Raw genomic sequence first — 19164 nt, 5'->3', positions numbered from 1 at the left:
GTGTGTCTGTGTGTGTGTATATATATATATAAATGTATATATAAATGTATATATATATTCATTTATAGCTCAATCTATGATAACCTCTAGGTGAAAAGTAGTCTATATTGTTTTCTCTTAAGAGGAGAAAATGGTGTAGAAATGCTTAATCCAAGAGAAGGAAGTCAGTGAATTAGAAGAGAGTTGTCATTACCTGCATATAAAAAGTTAAGAGTACACAGGTCTGCTGTATGTGCTCCGTGATAAAAATATATAAAGAAAAAAAAAACTATGTTTACTTCTAAATGAGTTTTAACAATATGTTTGCTTTCCACTCAGTTTTCTTGTGGCTGTTTAAATGTTTCGTGGTAAACATAACTGTGGTACCGTCTATGAAAACAGCTACGTTTACTTTGTGAGTTGGTAGGATGAATCATTAAAGTTTTTTTGTTTTTAACAACCTCAGAACTTCTGTTAACTAAAAATTATACTACGTAAATATTTTATGTCAATTTAGACCTGTAAAATTTCTGAATTTTGAAATAGTTTCCTTCTAAAACAGGAGTGTGTGTGAACACATAATGTTTTAAGCTTTGCGTTCTCCCACCACATAGAGCATACGCTGTACCGAAGTCAACTCTGCAGTCAACTGAAGGTGTGATAGATATTACTCAGCATCAGGTTCAATATTGGTTTGCACAGCACATGAGTGATTTTAGAAGGATTGGTGGCAGGGGAGGCACAGAGCAGGAGGTACCCATCATAGTCAAATATGGAATCCATCTTCTTTTAAGGTTTCACTAGATATTAAATTTAGGGGTGACATTTTTTCAGCCTGTTAATATGTTACTCTACAATCAAAGATGACTTCGATCAAGTCAGTTTCAGTGCTATCATCCCTTGAGAAGGACACTTCGTATCGGTCCTTGCTTCATTGTCTTTATTGGCAGTTTTCTGAACAAGTTTTTGTTAATCATATTCCATTTTATCCAACAGTCTTGACTTGTTAATCCAAGAGCAGTGCATCCCAAGATTACCACAGTGGGCATCTGAGTGCGAGCATCTCAGATGGGAAAGCAAACCCAAGGGTCTCAGCGACACTTTTTCAAAATACACTGAGCCATCCTGGCTCTCTTGTCCTCTGTGTTCTGATGATGCCACCTTTTTCAGTAGCTTTAAATTTCACCTACAGACATACAAGTTGTTAAGCTTTCATCAGACTTTTCCCAAAATTTTAATTTGTAGATCTCATGGCCTAGTTGACTTCATTTTGTTGTTGCTGTTGTTGTTGTTGTTGTTCAAAGGAAATAAATTTCAGATGCTCAAACCAAAGCTGTGATCGTCACTCCAATATACTATTTTTTGTTCCTAATTCTTTTTTTTTTCCGGAGCTGGGGACCGAACCCAGGGCCTTGCGCATGCTAGGCAAGCGCTCTACCACCGAGCTAAATCCCCAACCCCTGTTCCTAATTCTTAATCATCTGCATTTTACTTATTAGCGAATGCTAGCTTCTGCCATCTCCACTGAACTCAAAAGCCTAGAAATTACCTTCGAAACCTTCCTCCTCTTTGTCATTATTTCACATCAGCTCATCCTCTCTCTTTCTCCTTGAATATATCCTCTCAATTTCCCCATCCCAATCTTGTTAGCATTTCATCACCAAGACTATTGCGGTAGCTCATGGCTGGTCTCTACCTTATCAGCGTTCCTTCCGCTCACCAAGTCCTCTGCCGCTCTCCTGCCTTTCACCCTGCCCCTCTTCTACAGGTCTCTCTTCCAAATCATCAAAGGATATTTTAATGAATTAATTGAGGCATCCAATCCTCTCAAATCATTTTTAAAATGCTTTGTGGTTTTAGCTTGCATTACCTCCTTCCCATGTAGCCAATCAGTACAAACGCTGTGGGCTGACCCCTTCACTTCTTCTCTGGGACCTTCTGCTACTATGGTCTTAAACCAAGTTCATTAAACAGTCTGTCATCCTTCAGGCGTAAGAGGATCCTCCCTTCCCTTGCCCGACTCTTGTGTGTACTCTCTTTAACAGTCATAATGTTGTTTTAACCCAATACTCTACAGTTTCAGAAGACACTCCTCTTGCGGATGGAAGTGTCTCTCTTGCTCATATGTCTGTAATTTTAAGAGTGTTAATATAGCAAAGAAATTGAGCACTAATGTCTTATTTGAATGAAACTACTGTCTGATACAGTCATCGCTCAAGGCAGGCCTTTGGACTAACAAGCAAATGTTATGACCATGTAGTTTTGTATTACAGAAAATAATTACATGTGATTAAGGAGATGTATTATTACTTATTGAGTATCAGCTTCCATGATTAAAGATTGAGCATTAAATGAATAAAACTTTCGCTACAAGTATCCTAAAGGAAAATACATTTTTCTGGGCTTATTTATGTGATGGGTCAACTATATAGAAAGATCTTCACACCTATTTTTATTTTCAAAAATTACATTATGTAACTTGTCCCAAATTAATTTCATGTATTTCCAAAATTCACTGTGATATGAAAAACATATCTATGAGAAGTTATTTAGGTGAGAAACATGTTTATTTAGAAATGGGAGATTTAATAAGAAGTAATAAGAAGTTTCTACTTTCAACATTTTCCTGTTGAATCTCATTGATTTGCTTTGCTTTTCATCTTTCAACACAGCAGCACAGAGCTTGACGTTTTTATCGCTTGATCAAAACCCCTGAGTTTCACTTGCCAAGCACACCTCACTTTTACACGTGAAATATTTCAATTTTTATGAGTAAAATTTCTCCTCCAAGCAATGCATCCAAACCTATCAACCTTCCTTGCTGTCTGAATTCTGTATTTCCATGAAGTCGGACTCCTCATGAGGTAAAGGTGTTGCTGGTGTGAAATTCTTTTTAACTTAAACAGGGAAATCGCTCTGCTCGGAGAGCTCATGACTTTTGGGCGTGTAAGGAAGCCCCATTGTAGAGTAGATTAGGTTAACCATAGCCCCCAACATGCTGAACATCTTGTTCCCAGCATGCTTTTCATAATCAGACTGACTCTGAACTCTGTGCACGCCTGTATCCTTAACTTCAGGGAGCAAACGTATGAAACGTGCCCATGGCGCAGTCACCACTGGCCTCAGGGATCCCAAAGTTCTGCTTTAGTTATTTTTCGGGTTCCAAGTGGTTCTGAGATAGTGGACTTAATTTCTACACTTAATCCCTGATTTCAATCGCTTCAACACAAAACTAATCTAGGTGAACTGCAGTATCTCTCCCGGCTATCGCTTTCAGTGCCTCTAATTTTCATTCTAAACTGAGAGGAAGCAGTAATACTACTGCAACTAAAACAACACATTCAATTCTCATTAACTTACACTGAGCAGAGAGCTCTCTACATGATCCGATTCCTGTCTATTTGTACGTCTAAGATTTGCAGCCTTCCTGTGTATATTTTTGTGACTTCTTTCTTTTCTGCCTAAATTTGGAAACGATTTATATGTTTATTGTTTGGGATATGACCTTATAGAAAGATAGAAGCCATTAACTATCCATGTAACTCGGGATTCTCTTAAGCTTCTGACCCTCCACCTCCCAAATGCTAAGATTCAGACATGTGACATACATACATGACACGTTTGCGTTATCCTGGATTATGCTGAGTCTGGGGCCCAGGACTTCACACAGTGTTTCTCTATCAATACTCATTCCATGTTTCCTTTGAGCAAGCAAACACAGCTTTCTTATATCTAAAAGGGGGGGTAATTTAAATTTTTATTGCAGTATAATTTCAAACTATGTGCCCCCAAATTTTAGCACATATTGTACACATGCTGTATTTTAAGAAACTGGAAAGAATGGAAGAAACTATAAATTTAAGTCCCATGGTATTCTCTTTGTATATGCATTTTGAGACCCAGGAAAGAAGCTCTCCCAAAGCAATATGAATGAAGAGCTAATGGTCCTGCTGTGTTGGAATGGCTGTGGCTAAATACTGAACACAAGTCTATAAACAGAGATGTGAATACTGCAAAGTAATAGAGGCAGAATGAAAGTATTAGTACACTCTTTAACCCTTCTGCTGCCAGTGGATTGCAGGTCTATGCCAAGGCTGAGTGGGCAGGTGTTAAGCACTGTGTTATTTTCTAACAATAGACTATGATAGAAGTAGGGTTTTTGTTTTGTTTTGTTTCCTTGAAAAGTCAGCAACCAAAGAGCATACACAGGCTGGAATTGGGCCTCCACGCACATATGTAGCAGACGTGCAGCTTGGACTTCATGTGGGTCTCTAACAACTGGAACCAGGGTTTCCCCCCCAAAGCTGTTGCCTGTGTTTGTGATATGTTCTACTAGCTAGGTGCCTTGCTTGTCTGGCCTTAATGGGAGAGGAAGCACCTAGCCTTACAGAGATTTGAAGTGCCAAGGTAAAGGGATACCTGGGATAGGAGATGTTGGCACCTGCTCAGAGGAAACGGGGAGGGAGGATGGAGGAAGGGTTATGGGAGAGAGTGACCAGGAGGGGGGCAGTGAATAGGACATAAAGTGAATAAGTAAAATAATTAAATTAAAAATAAATCAGAGCTATTTTCTCTTTAAATAGCATTTGACCATATAACCAGAGATTAGGCACAGACTCTGATTGAGGGAGTGGGTCACCCACCCATCTAAAATTTTTAACCCAGAACTGCTCCTGTCTAAAGGAAATACAGGGGCAAAGAGTGGAGCAGAAACTGAAGGAAAGGCTCTCCAGAAACTGCTCTACCTGGGGATCCATCTGCAGCCACCAAACCCAGACAATTGCTGATGCCAAGAAGTGCTTGCTGGCAGGAGCCTGGTATAGCTGTCCCTTGAGAGGCTCTGCCAGAGCCTTACTGATACATATGAGGATGATGTGACTCCAGTAAAGGAGTTAGGGGAAGGACTGAAGGAGCTGAAGGGTTTGTGATCCAATTGTAAGAACAATAATATCAACCAAACAGACCCCTCATACTCCCAGGGACTAAACCACCAACCAAAGAGCACACATAGAGAGACCCATGGCTCCAACCACATATGTATCAGAGGATGGCCTATTCTGACATCAATGGGAGAGGCCTTTGGTCCTGTAGAGACTCGATGCCCCAGATTAGGGGAATGCTAGAGTTTGGGTTCGAGAACGCCCTCATAGAAGCAGGGGGGAGTGGGATGGGATAGGGGATTTGTGGAGGGGAATCTGGATAGGGGGGGATAACATTTGAAATGTAAATAAATAAAATAACCAATACAAAAAAAGAAAAAACATTCGGGATGGGGGGATGGGATTTTAAATTCACTACTGATGTTTCTGTTGCTGAAGCTATATAAGATTTAAAAGGCTGAACACTCAATTTCTCATCTTACTAATAATTCTTGTCAACTCAGGAGTTGAATGCAGGGAGCTTAGGCAAAAGCACAAACTTCACTACGCAGGGAAAACATGTTTGGAGTTCCTGGAGCACTCTGCTTTTCTGAATTTAAATTATCTCAAATTTGAAAAAGTGGGATTATTTTAATATGTGTTCTGCTACACCCCCACAAATATTTTTGTAATAGTAAATTACACACTGTGAAGTCATTTGCAGTTGTTCGGGCCTTGGATAACTCTTGGGTAGTTATTACACTGTTTTTCTCTTCTCTGTGGTTTATTTCAATGCGTGTTTATTTTTGTAATGAGTGTTTCTTCAAGATCAACAGTCTCTACCTCTTTAATCTCTATTTCTTCATTGGCTTTTATTGTCATGTCAGACATTGTAATTTCTGCCTCCACAAATTCTGGTTGATGTTTAATAAAATCCTTCATCTTCATACATAGTGTTTAATATGAGTGCCAAAACATACGTACATCGCTGTTAGTATCATGATATTAATGTGTCTGTCTACTTAGACTTTCACTTCTGCATTTCTAGGCTGGACTGGATTGTTTAGTTTTGGATTTTCCACTTATAATAATGAATTATGTTTTTCTGCTGTTCAGTGTTGCTGTATTAAAGTGTAAATATTAGAAATTTCACCTATATAGAACTTGGGTATTTTGTTATTTTTTTTATTACTGTAAATGCTCTTGATCTACCTACTGAAATGTGCTTGGATCACTTAAAAGAACTCCCCATCCTTTCTGGCATAATTAGTGAGCATTTAAAGGAGTAGGGAAGTTTCTGAGGCAAGCCAACTGTTGCATTTGTAAAGCAAATTCTTCTGAATAATGTACTGGGGGAACAGGACCAAGGATGGTGGGGTGTGGGGAGGTGAGGGAATGAGAGGCAATAGAGTCTTCACAGGAACGGATCCCGGGAATCAGACCCAGGAGACCAGCATCAGGGTGCAAATCTGATTTTACTGAACAGCACATAAGCTGATATGCCCTGTTTGAGCCAATCCCAAGCCCTTAAAGCCTCTATCACACCGTCAGTCATCATGCCCCAATGAAAGTCCTGCCTGAGGTGATTCGTCAGAAAGCATAAGGGGAGCATCATCTCTTAGGATGTCTGTGGTGAGAGGGAAGGAAGCCACCACCCTGGCCTTGGTTCCTTTTTGCTCTCCCAGGTGTTCCTGGAGCCATCTTTAACCTAATGCCTTGTAAGGCAGATTGGGACATTTGAGGAGTCCCAGGAGCCTGTTGGCACCTCGCTCTCCACCTCAGCTTTTCTTTCACAAGGTTGACCTCCACATCCCCTACAATACATAATATCTGCACATATGACTTTCCATGTCTACGACCAGGTTAATGACTAATCCTGATCACATGATCTCTGGTAGCTGCTTTTCTACAATCCTGCGGTTTCCTGGTAGGAACTGGCTGACGCAGTTATGTCTTAGTTTTTCTCTTGAAGGGCTGTATGTAGAGTCTCAGAGTCCCAATCTCATCAGGGCGGCTTTTTCCTTTCTGGAACTGAATGGGAGTAAAATCTACAGGAACTGCTCACTTCACCATTCATAAGGACGAGAGGATGTGCAGTAGCTTATCTATTAATTATCTGTGGCTGTAGTGCTGTTCCGTAGTCTATCTTTGATGACGTCAAGGGTGAGGGTTTATTGGAGATTTTTACTTTGTTTTTTAATCTTCTCTTTCTCACTAATTTTCCTGGTGTTCACCATACAGCTTTGCTTTTCCTTTGTCTTAATCACACATATTTCATAACGTTTCTCTCTTTTTGGTGCTCTGTAGCTAGAAATTCTCGATTGTATTTTTCTTCTTAGTTGCATGGAATCTAGTATTTAACCCCTGCATTTAATGTATTATAATGAATTAAATTTTTATTTCTAAATATTTGTCATTTAAAAAGTATTTCCCTTGCTTCAATTCTAACATCCACACATCCTTAACCAATTAGTAATGAGATAATTTGTGAAAATTTCAAGACGTCTGACATTGATGTCTTAAAAGACTCAACTACTTTATGTTTTTTCCAAACTACTAAGGTAGCTCCTGTTAACTCATGCATACGTTGGCTGTTAGTTACGCTGATCACAACCTTTAAGGTCCTGAAACAAAAGTGAGGTTTTCTAGAGAGGTAAATTGGTTTTACCTATTAGTCCCACCAAGTAGGCAGCTCAGCCCAACATGAGCAGCTTCAGATCTACTCCTGACTTGAGTTTTCTTGAATGGCACAGAGAGGATGAACTTGAGCATGTACTACCTAGGGAGAGCCTTTATTCCGTCTATGTGTGTCTGTGTATGTACACATGTATGTTTGGCTATATGTACACATGTAGACCAGAGACTAACATCAACTATCTTCTCTTTTTCTCCATGCCTTATGATCTTATGGCTGAGTTTCTTCAGTTAGGCTGGAGATGGGTCACTGACTAAGTATATAGCCAACGAGTTCCAGGAATCTATCTATCTGGCTCTCCTTACTATAACACCTTTCCTAGTACTAGCACGGTCAGCTTTTTCCGTATGTTCTGGGGATCCAAGCTCAGGCCTTTTGATTTGCCCAACAGGCACAATGTTCAGTGAGTCATCTCCTAACTGCCTGGTCTAATTACATGAGGGTTCGTGAGAAAAAAATCTTCCTCCCTATTTGTCAATATTCATATACTTTCTTTGTTTCCAATATGCTATTCATTGATTATATGTTTTTCAAGATTCTGGAAATTTTTGTCATGAGGAAGGCATAGGGAACAGGGTCTCATGTAGCATAAGCTGACCTCAAACTCATACTACATGGCCCAGGATTGCCTTGAGTTTCTGCTCATCCTGTGTCCCTCTCTCAAGTGCTTAGATTTCAAGCTTATAGCACTAAGTCCAGATGAGGCAGTGCCAGGGATCACCCATGGCTTTGTGTGTTCTAGGCAAGCACCACAGCAATGGGCTGACATCATCTTTCTAAATCCAGATTCAGCGGGAGACACACAGTTGTTTACTTTGTGGTATCCAATATTATTGACCCCTGAGGAGGTTGAGAGTGCAACCTAACACATGGGACCTACAGCTCCCATAAGCATCATTTTTAGGAATCTTTCAAGGTACTGCTTATTGGGGTCCTTTGGATTTCCTTTAAGGTCTTCCTGTTATAGTTTTGCATTTGGAATTGTTTCATAGAGCTGGATCTTCTTCCCTTAGGGCAGCAGTGTTCACATGTGAGTTAAAATTGTGATGGGAAGCTAAGCTCTCTATAAATCAGTGATTGACAGATAATTTAATATTGTGTAAGGAATTGGTGGAAGTTTCAGGAGGGGAAATCTGGTTGGAAGAATGGAATCTTTTGGGGCTTGCCTCTAAAGAGTATCTGTGGACTAGGCACTTTCTGTTGGCATTCTGTCTAAGCTCCACCCCACTGTTACCTGGCAACACCCAAGCATGCCTGACACTATAAAAGGGGCTGCTTGCTCCCTCCTCATTCTCTTACTCTCTCTTCTCTGCTTTCTTGCTCTTGCCTTCTTCCCCTTGGTCCCTTCTCTCCCCATTCCCCTCTCCCCTTTCCTCCATGTGCTCATGGCTGGCCATCTCCTCTCTTCTACTCTTCTTCTCTCATTAAAACCTTTCCAGGTGGAACCATGTTGGTTTTGTGTGGTCTGTCTGGACACGAGCTGAGATTTAAACCCCAAACACTCTTCCCTCTCAGTTCTTTTTCAGGAAACCTAACCTGAAGAGCTTTCTTCCAATATTTGTCCTCACCAGTATGTTCAGTCCTGATAGAAACATAGAGCAATGGGAACAACGGACCATGAACCAAATCTTGGAAACTATGAGTAGAGAGGAACTTTGCTCTTTTAGAGCATCATTTAATTCATCTCAAGCACTTTACCAGAGCCATATGAAGCTATCACATTTTCCTTCTCTTACTTCTGATGAGTATGCTTTCAAAAGCATGAATATATTACATTATAAATTGTCTCTAGGTATCTCTAATAAGAAAACGTTCAGAACTACTAGTCCAAAATAATGGCATATTTTTCACATCTTCCAAGATATTTGTAAATGCTTTATGTCAAATATAAATTATTTCTACTAAATTTCAAGTGTCTTCATTGTCATTATATCAGCTCATGTTTTCAATCAAATGTAAACAAGTTAAAATAATGTCGTGCTGTGTAAGCTCAAGATGGCCTCTATCTTGGACTTTATAGGACTATATACTAGAAAGAGTGTGATGCAAAATAGCTGATTCCAAGATTCTCTTAATGTCTAAGCTCAGTTCTCTTGTGTGGAAGCAGAGGTAGAAATTATACTTTGAAATGATCACTTGCTTATATATATTTTTCTGAATTCTTATTATAATTAACCTTTCAAATGAAAGAAGTTAAATGTACAGTCAAAAAGCCTCCAAATACAAGAATTGATTCAGATTCAGTCTGGTGCCATAGAAAAAGGAACAGCAGGCAAGCAAAACTCAAACATTTCCCAATCCATTTTATTTTTGAAAAAAATGAAACTTGAAATGAAAATATGTTTATTTTGAAATTGTTTTCCTGTATATCAATTATCACATAGCAATAAAGTAATAATTTTCTTATCAATGTGTTCTAGATTATTTCAGTGTTCTAGCTGAATTTGGCTTCTTACACTTTGTTATACTATAATAACAATATTAGCAAACACTTTTTGAACTGCTAGTGGTTCAGCATGGGTATACGAGAAAATTACCCTACTACTTATCTATGGCTTCAGGCAGGGTGTGTGTGTGTGTGTGTGTGTGTGTGTGTGTGTGTGTGTGTGTGTGTGTATTTCTTATTGGGGCAAAATTTTCCAAAGTTTTTAAGATTGGTCTATTGAGTATCTTTCTAATATCTCGAGTTTCAAATAAAGAAGATAAATAATAATAAAAAGCATCAGACAGCAGATTGTTTATTATTTTCTAGCTTGAAAGTGCCAATTTTTCATGTTGATGTTCATTTGCAAGTGTTAAATTTTGAGAAGGGTCCACTGGACAAAAGTGAGACAAGCATAATTAAATATTGGCTGTCCTCTCCCACAGGAGAATTCTTTGTTTCTCACTCAAAGAACAAAAAACAAACAAAAAAACCCCACCAACTTTCTTTTATTTTACTTAGAATAATTAAATAACTTTATGTTTATGTCTTTGTTATTTTGCATATCCAGTATCATACTGATAAGGATAAAGTCTCATTTGAATAACACATACACACATACCACACATACCACAAAAACACACTCAACCATTATGAAGGTAGTGATTTTTATTATTTTCAAATGGTTTTCCTGATAAATCTCCCATTTTTGCAATCTGTAAAAATTTTGTGAAACATAATAAAACTAAATTATTAGAAAAATGATTTTTTCCATTGAATTCCGATCCTACTTGCTGTGAATGTTTCTAAACACAGCAAATGTTTGCCTTCCTCTCACTGTGGCTGGGGAGTGTGGACCTCATGTTGAATAGTAATCATCTGGAAGATACATCCAGCTAAACTCAAGTAGCTTTTATTTACATCACATCATGGGTAGAATACTTCATTCTTCTCCAAGTTCATCACTGCGTGGCCTTAGTTCTTTTCTCTGATACCTCGGTCTTGTTTCCTTTTGAGGAAGTAAATTGCACTTTGACAATGTATATTCTCTAACCAGTGCATTCATACTCTTGACTTAATGCACTATGGGTCAACACGTACTGCCTTTCATCCTTTCTTCTCAAGTGCTTCCTTCCATTCAATCTTCCCATAACTTAATCTTCATAGAACAGTCTAAGTTCATTCAACACTATAAGATACTTTTGAAATCATATTTATTTTCGTGTGTTTTCTATACCAACTTACTCCAGAGGTAAGACTATGAAAACTAAACTGGAATCAGGCCTGTTGGTGCAAGCCTATAATCACTGGAGTTTGTAATTCCAGCGTGCAGGAAGCTGAGGCAGAGGAACTGCTAATTTGAGAGCAACCTACCCCACTGGAAGAAACCCTCTCTTTAAATACATGAATGAAAATAAATGTATGTAGTTATATTTATGCTCATATACAAATGAAAATGAACACAGATATAACATGGTTTTTAGCTCATTTGTGGCCTTTAAAGTGACATCATAAGCATATTTCTTATATCATACTTGTCTTAGATAGCAGTAATTGTGACAGGCCTTGCTCTCTAGATAATGGAAATTTTCTTTCAAAAAGCAAACAGTCTGTATTGAAACGTCCATGACTTGTCTATAAGATTCAAGTTATCCCTGGACTAATGTATTCGTTTTCATTTTGTCCTCAAACAGGCGACCATAGTCCCTTCTGTTCTTCCCTTTGCTGCCAAAGGCCCAGCTCTACATATATATTTCTATTTGTGCTAAAAAAAATCTGTAGGCTTCCAATTGTTTCAATTTTAAATGCCTTAATTTCTCCAACTTCCTCCAAACTCTGAAATGCCATGGACTTACAGTAGCTTGGACAGGGACTCCAACAGAAAGTGTGTCTGGGAAGAGCAAAAAAAAATGAATGACTAGAAGTCAAATCATGTGTCTAAGATGGCTGGCTGCCTTTGTTCTGCTCAAAACAGCTTTCTGGACTGTGCTCTGTGTTTCTTCAGAGATCTCCAGATCCTCCCCCCTCCTCTCTCCATATATATTGCTTGATATAGTTCTCCAAAGTTCTCCAAGCAGTTATCCCTCACTATTCTAAAAAGATGTTTTCGGATATCTCATCTCTTGTAGTCCTTAAACCCAGTCTATTATTTTACATATCAATCCAGTCATTTACCCCAGATTTTCTTTTGAGTATCCTATGGATCTGCATTGTAACCCCAGCTTCTTGATTCCCTGGAGACAGCAAGCACAGGTTTTCTTTTACCATTACAAAACAATTCAGAGATCTGCCTGCCTCTGTTAAGCACAGACAGTAGCTAGCTGGGCGAGACACCACCCTGAAATTACCATTTCTACTGTATGCCCAAGCCTAACCTTGCTCTGAGCTGGGCCTACCGGGAACTCAGTAATCTGTCTGCCTCTGTATGTGTAAACAAACAAGTTTAGCTAGGTGGGATCTCCTGCAGTCGCCACTCCCTAAATCTCCTCATCTCCTTTGTATCTTTCTAACAAGATGGCTCACCGTACAGCTACTTTTATTCCTTTAGATTCGTGGAGCCCCTCGTATAATTCATATTGCATCCCAATATTTTGAAAAATTATATATTTTAAACCAATGTTTTTAGAGGTTTTTTTTTTTTCTACATAGCCTTAAAGGCTGTCTTGACGGTCCCAGTATTTACCATTCTACAGAGATATTAGCCACACCTTCCTCTTCCAAGCTTGTGCTGTCTGGTTATCATGGAATCATTAACACCAACAGGGAGGGCATTCCTTGAAGGGGGAACATAAAATAAGTACATTACTATACGAACAAGCCTTATGCCCACAGCAACCTTTCGCACTGATGGAGGCCCATGCCCTGTTGGTCCTGTCCCAGGGCAGGAGCCATGTCATTCCACCCCACCAAGACCATGACAGACCTGGCATGTGTACTTCAGTATGTGTTGTCTATGATTATACATCAGTGGTAAATTACATCTTGCAGTTGAGCCTGACAAGCAGTGCACTTCATCTCTCAGAATTACATAAGTCAACAAGTACTACATGAGATCGATGTCATTCAGCAGATCTCCCATCCCATGAAGGCAAGATACCTTCTCTGGAGACGAGGGTTATTCTGATTAGTGAAGTCTTCTAATATTTTCAAGCCATCTTGCAAGGCAATGGGTTAGACAATGTTTCCATCGTGCATTACAAAGATACTCCCCTGTTGTAGTCTCTTACATATAAAGTGTGAAATGAACATTTCTAAGCATGAAGAATGACAAAGGGCACTGTACACTCTCTCATCTGTGTTGTATGTGTGTGTGTCTCTGTGTGCATATGTTTGTGTGTGCAGGTGTTTATGTGCTAAATATTCTGTAGTTGTACTAATAAAGATGCCACAATTCAAACACTCACCTCACTTTTATCTCCTCAGCACATTTTAGAGTATTCTAATGAAACCAAATTTCAGATTCTTAATAGTCTTACATATGTCAATTTTTCTAATGTATCGTCTAGAACTTATTCCCATCACATCAACATCTGTTGAGTGCTAAGGATTTTTGCATTTTCCTAATATTTTCTTGGTTGTAGTTGTTGATAATGATGATATTTGTTGGTAAGCATGTGAAATAATAAGTTTATCTGACATTTCCACACATCTCTACCGTGAATCTTATCTGTATTCTAGAATGTTAATGCAATCAAACATTAGAAATCTCTGACAGTGTTCATAGTACAATCTGTAGAAAAAAATCACACTGTCATTCTGACAAAAAAATCACAATATATGCATTGAAATTTTAGTAATTGATAGATAGGAATTTTTAAAAGGGTGACCCAGCCGGTGGAAATGTTGGTTTTGATTTACGATGTCTTAATAATTGAAAAGGTTCATGGTACTCTACGAGACGAGTATATGAACCACTAATCAGTTGTCTTACTTGTGAATGCCACCCATCAGGAAAGTCACAAAATGAACTTTCACCGAGTGTGTATTTTAGTTTGAAGTGAAAAGATTGAATCCTTGTCATCAAGAAAAAGTGATGTAATCTAATTGCTTCCCTGGGCCACACATAAAGTGCTGATTCAGGTGATGAGTCTGTTTAGTCAAGGCAGGGAGAGTGTTAAACATCCCAGTATTACCCTAACATACCCAGAACATTCAGGAGTCGGCAGGTCTTGGCAACTTTGCACTTTAGTTTAATTTTAGCCTGAATGGCAAGGATTCGTCTAAATAGATATCTATCTTATACGTTTAAGGATGCAGCTGGATGCAAGAGTTTATTCAATTCAATATACTTCTGATTCAACAGGCATTTTTCCTGACCGAATTTTGAACTTTTTGAACTATATCAGATGAATAGTATGCTTAACAATAGCAGTAAGTTCTTGGAATTTCAACCCAGCACAACCCTCTCACTTTAATTGCAATCAGTCAATGTTAATGATCATTAGCTCCTTTTAAATAATTGTGCAACTGGTAACTATTTTATAACTAGAGGTTGGCAGCATCTAGATAACCCCAAACTGTCTGTACTCCAGGTTTATTTGGTGACCAGGCTTCTGTTCTGGCTGTCTTTCATTCTCAAATATCTATTCCGTGGCATGTGCTGAATGCCTTATAAAAAGAGAAAGGAAAAGAATGCAGTGACTTGACATTTAGAGGTCCCAACGGATTCATTTATTTATTCAACAGAGTAAATATTTAGACGACAGAATTAAATTGGGAAATGTTTATCAAGTTTGGAACCAGCTTTTCTCCAATATATAAAACATAAACCAAGAAACCGAGGCATAAGAAATTTTACCTGCCAACGTGTCCTCAGAAGGGCACATTTAAATGTCCTTGTAGGATTTTCTCCGCCACTAGTTCATTTTAAACACGTCTGAGAATACATCTACACAACACTAATGAAATAAGACTTTAGAAACTATAACTTACAGGAAACGCCTTTGGATTAATCATGCTGCCTAATCTTATAATGCTAACAATTCTATGACTCTATGATTCTATTTTAGTTCAAGGGTGTAGCCTGTTTGTACCAACTGAGTAACATTTTTACAAAATTGTACATGTCCACACACTTGCAAACAGATTCAAAGTATCCTTTGTCCATAAGCTAAAAGACTCTTAAAAGTAAAGCATCCCCACCCAAGTGTGATACAGGTAAGCAATGCTGTGGTCCTTGTTCAAACAGCCTTGTACAATAAGCTAAGTGAACAAGGCTGTGTCCACAGACAGTTTCCATTGGCTCTCAAAATGATTTTAGTATTGTGAGTAGGAGACCAAAATGATGCAAGTGACTTTTACAATATGACATGTTAGTGATAGCCCATTTTCATGATAGACAAAAGAATAACTAGAAAGTCCTTAATACCAAACTCCTTTAGACTATTAAAAACATATCTGAAATATATACTACATTGATCTTTTTAAATATATAGTAAGTCAGTAGCTTTGGTTGTACTCACTCTTATTTTATTTGGTATTATATCATTCCTAACATAAGTCAGTTTGAGATTGTAATTTGAATCTTTCTTTATCCAATGACTAATGATGTTCTTATTACTCAATGTTAAGCAGTATTTGACGCATTCTAAGCTGACAATTACATTCTGATGCTCTTATTAAACTAAAGAACCACTCTACTCACATAAGCGTGTAACAATGAAACATGAAGCATGCATTTATAGAATACAGTCACTCTTATCTTGAATAGAGCTTTTAAATACTATCTACACAGTAAAACCTGGACTTAATCTGCAGAAATGGTTCATGTTTTAGCAAAGAAATTTATGAACATCTTGCAAATATTTTCTCTGCTCCATGCCATTTGGACTTAAGTATTCACAACAGTAATCATTTTAAAAATCAAAGTAAATTTTATTTTAGCTTGTGATTCCTTGCAGATATTGCTTTACCAGTTATACTAAAGGTAAAATAGGAGCTGTGGCAAGAACTCAGTTGACTCTAATGCACACTGATTTTAGCAAATTAGATTTGTCAGCTGGCCTTGCCAAATTGGCAAATTCCAGGCATGTGATATATCCTGTCTCAAAGTGCATTGTGGACAGATTTTGAGAATGACCCCAAAGGTGACTTAGGCCTGCATGCAGGAAAGCATAAATACATACATACATACATACATACATACATACATACACACACACACACACACAAACACTAACACACAAACTGAATGCTTATATGTGTGTATAGTACTCATGACAGTGAAATTTAAAACATCCTTACATGAATATATGTTAATATGATAATTCTTCCAGTACAATGGCACTGCCCACATATCAGAATTCTCCACGAGAGACTATATGTTTGTGAGGTCATGATTGAAAATAATGAAATAAGGAATAAGATTGTGAGTAGAACAAATAATAATATCTACCGTGCTCTAAAAGGTTGCTTTCCAAATTTTCCCAAAAATGAATGCAGCTAGCGGTTCTCAAAAAAAAAATGCAAATTCAATCCTCATGTTGCCCCTCCCCAGCACAACAGGAAGATCTTCTCTGGACAACTTAAGTATTTGACCTTTTCAAAAAGTGCAGTAAAACAACCATTCTTATGACAAGATTAGAAAGCACAAAACTTTGTAGAGTGGTTTATTAATCTACTCTAATAAGTGTCATTTCCATAACTCATATGTCACTGAATCAAGCATGATCTCCAAACACTTACCATAGGGTCCTGAAAGCACAATTCAGTCTTTTGCTTCAAATCTCATGTTTAAGGACATTTCTCTTAAATAGCTAAATTTAAATTCAACATCAATCTGAAAAAGAAAGTGACCATTTTATTTTTAAAATATTACTGAAATGTTCAAGTCTTCTATTAGCATCTTTATTCACAACATAAAAATAAAGTTTTATTTCTTCCAGGTAAGTATCTGCAATCTCAATGTAAAGTCCAGAGTTTAGTTTTTTATTACATTCGTGTTGCTTACAATAGTCCACTGTTTTAGCATAAGCGATAAGGAAGCCCCCTTACTTCTTTCCTTCTGAGACCTCTACCTTGCCGCACTTTCTTCAGTCTGGTTCCAATCGTAACGGCGGTTAAACAGTGGAATGTCTCTTAAGAGTTTTACGGGGACTTGAACTATTTCTGTAATATTTCGATGGACACTCTCCGTGTGTATGTTTTCCAGCTAGTTCACAGAGAATTTACAGTAGTGGAAGGCTGCTGGATTCTACTGATCCAGCTAGAATGATCTATTTTGGGTAAGAAAATGGTAAAATTTCACTCTAACTGTACATAAGGGGGTTGAATTCATGGCCACAGCTTAGCTGGAAGAATAGTTTCTGTGCGACAATCATCTGAGAGGCAGGAAACCCCTGGAGAATGGACCTTTCTCCTTTCAACTTTTTCCTTTCTCTTCTCTCCACTTGAGACGTTTCCTTCAAAGGTGAAACTAAGGCTAGAGTGGGACACCTTAGGATATTAAAAAAAAATACATGAGTGTTGACAAAGCAGTAATAAATATCCCACTCAGAAGGTTGCCGGGTCCCCTGTTACCACCCTAGTCGTACCTCAGTATTTCTCATGCTCCCAGGCTGTTCTGAGTTACTGCATAAAAGGAAGATAGCCTGAAATTGTGACTTAATAAAACAAATGCACATTTTCAGAAAAAGCATAACGAACTGAGCTCTGTTCAGAACAGATTTCGTGATTTTGGTCACTTGGCTCTTCCTTTCCTACCTCAGATTGCCAGGGTCGACATCATTTCAATCTGAATCTTAATGATGCCGCATTTGTAGTGGCGAGGACTTCGATTTTGAAAGCCCATCTCTGAGTGTTTTTGGAAGGGCCCAGTTGGCTAAAGCTTTCTGAAGTTGCACTCTAACGTGAGCCAGTTGTGAACGTGGAGTGCAAGCGTGTGGGATAATGTTTGAAGGCATGTGTTCAATTTACTCAGGCTCACATTGCAGTGGAGAACTCAGATTTCATCCACATGGCCATTGATGAAACATGAAAATAAACCAACTGTGAGAAACTAAAACATCTTTTTAGGGCACCATCTCTTCAGTTGTTTTTCAGAAGTTATTGTGACAAAATATTTGCCTTTTTTTCCTACCCCTCCTTTTCAATTATTGACATAATTGATATTCTCCATCTCTTTAATAAGGTTCCTTTCCCACCTCTTCTCTTAGGTCAGACTTTTACAGTTATCGCCATAGCAACATTCAGGTCTAATAGGAAGATACATCTTCTGAATGGCTAGCAGTACAACATTAACTGTTAGAATGTAACATTTTTCATGCAGGAAACATCTGGAATTCACAACCAGCCAAAGTGTATAAAATGTATTTGGCTCCTTAATAGTCACCCAAGGCTGAGCTTCTCTGCTTTATTAGAATTCATTTACAAACAACTCTTATTAACTAACTACGTAACATAATAAAACTAGCTTTATTTTAACATCAAAAAAGCAAACCGTTTAATTTGCAAGGGAAGTTGCTTATAAATGCTCAGATCTCCCTCTGTGAAAAAGACTTTCTCCTAGAGTTGGGCAGTATTAGCACCCTATTACCAGTGCACGAATCCTGCTATTTACAAGTTGATTATGTCCTCTGGCAAAATTTGGAACTGTCTCCTACTCTTGTGCAAGCTAATCAGTTTTCAAAATTAGTTATTGATCTCAGATTCATTGTGAAGGACCTATTTAGTGGCTGGTTCATTGAGAACTGAAGTGACACCGTTTGTGAACATAGGAAAACAGTCCGAGCAAATACAGCATTCAGGGACAGTGCTGAAAAGTAGGATTTTTATCATAAGACATAGACAGGCAAAAGTATGCAAAGATGTGACGTCATTCTTAGAGAAAAAAAATGACACGGGAGCATCCTGGACAGTCAGATGTGTACAGGCACACAGGGCCTTTTCCTGTGGCCATTTGTTATTTGCTATTTGTGTCAAACATATCATATATATATGATATGTATATGAAATTCTGTGTGTGTTACATTGGTCTCACATCTCTAGAAATGTCTACATACATACACAGTATATATATATATATATATATATATATATATATATATATATATATATATATGATGTTTAGGCATTTTTAAGTCCCTAAGGGAAATATGTCCCTTTGTTTTTCAAACTTGGGTTCTAATGTACTTATCGAATGTAATGGAAAGGATTAATTGCTTTAGAAATTTGCTTTGGAAATTCTTTACTGATGCATTACCTGAAATAAA

The 19164-nt window shown here is 38.0% G+C and overlaps 1 protein-coding gene and 2 long non-coding RNA genes across 33 annotated transcripts in view; 2 read left to right on the top strand and 1 right to left on the bottom strand.

The window, feature by feature from the left end:
* Nucleotides 1-19164, top strand: part of Robo2 (roundabout guidance receptor 2) — a 1567832-nt gene that overhangs the window by 973230 nt on the left and 575438 nt on the right. The window lies entirely within an intron of this gene.
* LOC120095537 (uncharacterized) lies at nt 12266-17002 on the bottom strand. Its single transcript, XR_005491061.2, has 3 exons — nt 16949-17002; nt 16640-16733; nt 12266-12729 (listed from the first exon to the last, which is right to left on the bottom strand). It is a non-coding gene; the product is annotated as an uncharacterized LOC120095537 (long non-coding RNA).
* The window catches only part of LOC134480951 (uncharacterized), a 20121-nt gene continuing 18001 nt past the window's right edge, over nt 17045-19164 (top strand). The window contains exon 1 of the long non-coding RNA XR_010056001.1: nt 17045-17178. This is a non-coding gene — a long non-coding RNA (uncharacterized LOC134480951). The remainder of the gene's footprint in view (nt 17179-19164) is intronic.

The sequence above is a fragment of the Rattus norvegicus genome, chromosome 11, assembly GCF_036323735.1.
Source record: "Rattus norvegicus strain BN/NHsdMcwi chromosome 11, GRCr8, whole genome shotgun sequence".
Taxonomy (NCBI): Eukaryota; Metazoa; Chordata; class Mammalia; order Rodentia; family Muridae; genus Rattus; species Rattus norvegicus.
The sequence above is the reverse complement of the archived record's forward strand: the minus strand, read 5'-3'. Positions and strand labels throughout refer to the sequence as shown.